Raw genomic sequence first — 6,000 nt, 5'->3', positions numbered from 1 at the left:
AGACGGGAGCGGATCCATAGTGGAGTATTGATATGGTGAATATGTGGACTCGTGTGCGCCACCTCAAAGAGTTACTTGCAGTCGTAGTTCAGGATAGCCACCGAGTCAAAGCTGGCTTGCTGTAGTTAAACTCCACCACCCCTTTGTTGATACTGATGCATATGTAGCTAGTTCTGATGTAAGTCTTGCTGGGTACATTTGTACTCACGTTTGCTTAATTTATGTTTTGCAGAGAGACGTCAGTCTCACTAGTAGTTCCGCATGGACTTCGACGTTTAGCTTGTTACCTCAGCTACGATCTTGTACCCTTGGGAGGGTCTCGTAGATAGTCAGGCTCCTCAGCCTTCTTCATTTGTAGTTGTGTGTACTCAGACAAGTTAAGCTTCTGCTTGTGCTTGTTGCTTGTATGCTCTGTATGTTGGGTCATGAGACCCATGTTTGTAATATCTCGATCCTCGGAGCCTAATGAATAAATACTCTGAGTCATAGAGTCTTGTTGTGATGCCATGTTGTATTGCACATATTGAGCATATTGTGTGCATGATTGAAATGCTTGGTATGTGTGGGATCCGACATCCTAGTTGTTTATCCTTGGTAGCCTCTCTTATGGGGAAATGTAGTCTTGTGCTTCCATGAGCCATAGTAGTCCGCTACAGCCCAGTTCACCAGAGTCCTGCTAGCCCAGCACTACTGCTCCGGAACACTTGACTGGACGGGATGTGATTCACTTCGTTCTTGTGTCTGTCCCTTCGGGGAAAGGTCACGCGGTGACATATGGAGTCCTGCCTAGCCTGCTACAGCCCAGTTCACCGGAGTCCTGTTAGCCCAGTGCTACAGCCAGGATTCGCACGCTGTTGACCGACATGCTCGATGTTGATTCATGTATGTCTATCCCCGTAAGTTAGTGCCACTTTGGGTTCACGACTAGTCATGTCGGCCCGGGTTCTCTGTCATATGGATGCTAGCGACACTATCATATACGTGAGCCAAAAGGTGCAAACGGTCTCGGGCCATGGTAAGGCGACACCCGTGGGGATACCGTGCGTGAGGCCGCAAAGTGATATGAGGTGTTACCGGCTAGATCGATGTGACTTGGAATCGGGGTCCTGACAGTAACTCCAACAAATTCTAAAAAAATATGAAAATTTAAAAAAAGTTGTATAGAAGTAATGTGCAAAAAGTGTCAGACCCATTTGACTTTTCAATAAAAATGTAAAATCACGCGCTACAGCCAAAGTTTCTGTTTTTGTACTGAACATAGTAAATAAGAAATCTAATCATCCAAAACCGAAGCTTGGCACATTATTTTTATAATACAATGGATATATACAATGGGATAATTATTTTCAGAGAAGCTTCCATGAAATTTTTTACATTGTTTCCATGAGCATGAACACAAGTGCTCAAGGTCGACCCTCATATCTTCAATGCATAATCTTCCAATCACTTCTCTTATTGAAAAACTTTTTAGGCATGAGAGGCAGGTAAAAAAATTTTGTATTTTCATTCTTTGAATTTTTTTATGTTTCACCCACAACTAAACAGAAACAAAAAAGGGAAAACAAAATCTACTTAGTGAAGAAAGCAAACAAGCACACACGAGAATATCAACCCCACACTATTGCTCCCTGGCAGCGGCGCCAGAAAAGAACTTGATAATCCCCAAGTGCAGGGAATCATCGTAGAAATTCCCAAATATGGAAGTGATAAGTATGGAGTGTCGAACCCACAAGGAGCTAAAGGTAAGATCAATATTCTCTCAAGTCCTATCTGCCACTGATACGACTCTACGTACACCGAACGTTTACTTCCAACTAGAAACGAGAAATAAAACTACGTTGTGGGTATGAAGAGGATAACTTTGCATTGTATCGGAGAGCTAAAATATGAAAGTAGGTGCTATTATCATAAAGTTAGAATATATTACTAAATATTATAAATAGTGAGTGTGGAATAATGGTGGATCGATGTGCGGAATTGTCCTAGGCAATTGTTAACAAGACCAATAGTCGTCATTGCAATTTCATATGAGGGAGAGGCATAAGATAACATACTTTCTCTTCTTGGATCATATGCACTTATGATTGGAACTCTAGCAAGCATCCGCAACTACTAAAGATCGTTAAGGTAAAACCCAACCATAGCATTAAAGCATCAAGTCCCCTTTATCCCATACGCAACAACCCCCTTACTCGGGTTTATGCTTCTATCACTCGAGCAACCCATTATAAGTGAATCATGAACGTATTGCAACACCCTACAGCGGGAATCCCTCACGCTTGCGCAACACGGGGGGTGCAATAGGGCAGCACCAAAATAAAACATACAACTCATACCAATCTAGATCATCAATCAACCCAAAGACAAAGGATATCTACTCAAACATCATAGGATGGCAACACATCATTGGATCATAATATGTGGCATAAAACACCATGTTCAAGTAGGGATTACAACAGGGTGCGGGAGAGTGGACCGCGTAAAAGAGATGATGATGGTGATGTTGATGAAGACGATCACCGCGGCGATGATTCCCCTCCCGATGGCACTTCGATGCCACCGAGGGAGAGGAGGAGAGGTTCTCCCCCTTGTGCTTCCTCCTCCATGGCCTCCCCCTGGATGGGGAGAGGTTCTCCCTATAGTCCTTGGGCTTCATGGTGATGATGGCCCCTCCGGGATCCTCCTCCATAGCCTCCGGTGATGATGGCCCCCTCCAGTAGGGTGCCAGAGAGGGCCTAGATTGAGTTCTAGTGGCTATAGAGGCTTGCGGCGGTGGAACTTTCGATCTAGGTTATTTTCTGGGGGTTTCTGTATTTATAGGAATTTTTGGCATCGTTTTCACGTCAGGGGGGTCTCCGAGTCGTCCACGAGATAGGGGCCCACACCCAGGGGGTGGGGCGCGCCCCCCACCCTCGTGGATGGCTCGGGACTCTTCTGGCCCAACTCTTTTACTCCGGGGGCTTCTTTTGGTCCATAAAAAATCATCAAAAATTGGCACGTCAATTGGACTCCATTTGGTATTCCTTTTCCGCAATACTCAAAAACAAGGGGAAAACAAAAACTGGCACTGGGCTCTAGGTTAATAGGTTAGTCCCAAAAATCATATAAAATAGCATATAAATGCATATAAAACATCTAAGATAGATGATATAATAGTATGAATACTTTATAAATTATAGATACGTTGGAGACGTATCATCAACCTGTGTATATAAAGGGACGACCCAGAGGCGGCTTAGGGCAAGAGACAACAAATCGAAAACTAGGTCAAGCGTATTCGCTCCTTGGTAACCGAGACATAAGCAATACCACCTCAACTGGATTAGACCTTTACCTTCACCGCAAGGGGTCGAACTAGGATAAACTCCTTGTGTCCTTTGTCCCGTTTAACCCCAAGCTAACCCTGTTGCGATGGCTCCGCGACTAAGTCCTTCTGCTAGGACATCTGCCATGACAATTCCACGACAGGAGTGAAAAGCAGGTGATAAGGTAATGGGTTTATCGTGCTCATGTGACTTCTACCCCATGTGATCCCTACTCCTCGCTGATTTGTTTCTGTCCGTGCAAGGGCCGGCAACTGTGGAGAGTGGTGGGAATCACAACAACGCCATTGAGGTGGAGTGGAACTAGGAGAGCAAGACACGGCTCGACAATCGATGTGAGGTCCAGGTAAACAAGCATTGATTTTCTTTGTACGTATGACAAAGAAGCAATTATTCTCACTTTTGTCAAGATACAGAGCTACAATGGTCTATAATATGTTACTATGTTTCTAAGTATCTTGAACTTCTCATTGCAGCGGATGCATTGGATATTTTATACTTAATTAGTGCACCTTAAGTTTTGGGCATGTCTTAATTTTTCTCAAGCAGCCTGTTCTACTACTCCAAGAACTGCAACATGTGTCAACCTGTTTTATTTCGTTCTTTAGATTAAGCATTAACCCTTTGCATTCAAGAAAAAGGTCACTGAGTTGCTATCTAAAACTATGTCAGATTAATAGGTTGTCTTGTCACCATAACTTTGAATTATGGGGAATGTAAAGCAACTTTGGATCTTGTCACCGATGCATCTTGGGTTGTCGATCGTTATTCCAGAGCGAAGATGAGCAATTCATTACCTTCGCTGGGAGGTACGTGCACATGAACACTTCAGTTCATCCCCCATTTGGATATTTCGCTCTTCAGTTCCACGGACCTCACGAGATTAATAGCGTTTAAGTGGGAGTTATCTCGGGCAGTGCAAAACTAACTATGCAACTAATTTTACCAATATTAAGTAAATGTAGATGGTATGTTTCTGCATGCAATTACAGCTGAGGAAAACAACAAATATGAATACAGTTTGATAGTACTCAACAACCATACCAAGCAGTTAAAAAATTCAGGATTATACTAATAAAAATGACAAAATGTTACTGCAGAATACCTTTTGCACTATGAGGTAAAGGACATGGACTAACAAGTCCCTGATCTGCACTGCTGTTTCTATTGCAGATGGGCAAAGTTATTAGTTTCCAACCAAATTGGATAGCGAAAATCAAAGCATGTGCGCAAGATTTTATCCAAACTCCAAGCCCTTCCACAATGAGATCACTAGACATAATAAATCAATTGTTCATTGATTATAGACTGAAACAGCAAAAACAGTCCCCAAATGTTTTCCCCTTCTCATCCATATGTCGCCATGTTCATGTTTCTCTCAATAAGTGGTTGGTTGTGATCATATTTCTCTCAATAAGTGGTTGGTTGTGGGATGTTCAAATTCCTTTCATAGAAAATAATCTAGGCCTGACACTCGAGTGTCTATTTTAGTGACACTTACAGTTTGCACCAAGCCATGAGGGAGTTCCACAGCTCTCCTGGCATCCAATTTGGCTTGCTCTTATGTACCAATTCTTAATATTTTTTACCTCTTTAACTAACAGGACCACGCTATGTTTGTTGGAAATGTACATTGTGGGCACACCAATTCTCAGTTCTTGGGGTGCTTGTATCAGGGAAATATCATTACAAAAGATATGGAGGGAGTATGCCACTCTAAAGCACAAGGTCCATTCATATCTTCGTGATTGTTCACCATACATTCGTTTGTTTGTTATATCTCTTGTCAAAAAATTCTATCTATTTAATATTTACTACCTACACCCCGTGATAAAATTTCTTATTTTTGTTGGCTGATGTGGTAAGTAGAATATATTATGTAAGTGCAATACATTACTGGCACCCACATTCAAACCACACCTCCCCTTTCCCCCACTTCCTATTGTTACGGATCTAGATTGTAGGCCAGCCCAGGTGAAAGAACATGCGGTGCCCCCATGTTTGGTTTTGGTAATTCATGACAATCTCTATGGACTAATGGTTGCATTGAGTTATATTTGAAGGATTTGTCCATAGGAATTTCTTGAAGTCCATGTGTTGGTTTCAAGGAGTTTATGAGTTGACCGAGGTCATATTAAGGAATTATCCAAAGTTTGGTCATATGAGTGTTGGGCTTATTGCAAGCATGTCTTAAAGAAGAAGATTGTGTGATCATTCATGCTTACCTTCAAGACATCATCCAAATGAAGAGAGTTGGAAAGGTTCAAGGTTGATCAAGACTAAGTCAAGAGTGAATCAAGTTGATCAACTCACAAAGCGTAGAAGATGTACCGAGAGGGATCAAGTGATCCCATGGTATGGTAAGCATTGTCAATTACGCTTTGTGTACTAAGCCATGGTCTTCATGAGAGTTCTTTGTGGGGTTAGGTTGCCGTGTGAAAGTTCAAGTGATGCATCACGAAGAGATCAAGTGCTTGAAGCTTGCCGTCCATTGTGGTGACAATGGACTTGTGAAGATGTGCCGAAGAGTGGCTCACCCATAGTGGAGTATGGGGGAGCAATCTACTAGTCTTCACCAAGCCAACGCAATCAAGAAAGGTGGTCCAACTTGAGAAAGTCAAGACCATCCACATCTAGCTCAAGTGGACTTTGTGCAAGGCAAAGGTTTGTCCTTGAT

Source organism: Triticum urartu, chromosome 4A, assembly GCF_056163025.1.
Source record: "Triticum urartu cultivar PI428250 chromosome 4A, HENAU_Tu73, whole genome shotgun sequence".
NCBI classification, from domain to species: Eukaryota; Viridiplantae; Streptophyta; class Magnoliopsida; order Poales; family Poaceae; genus Triticum; species Triticum urartu.
Note: the sequence above shows the minus strand (reverse complement) of the source record.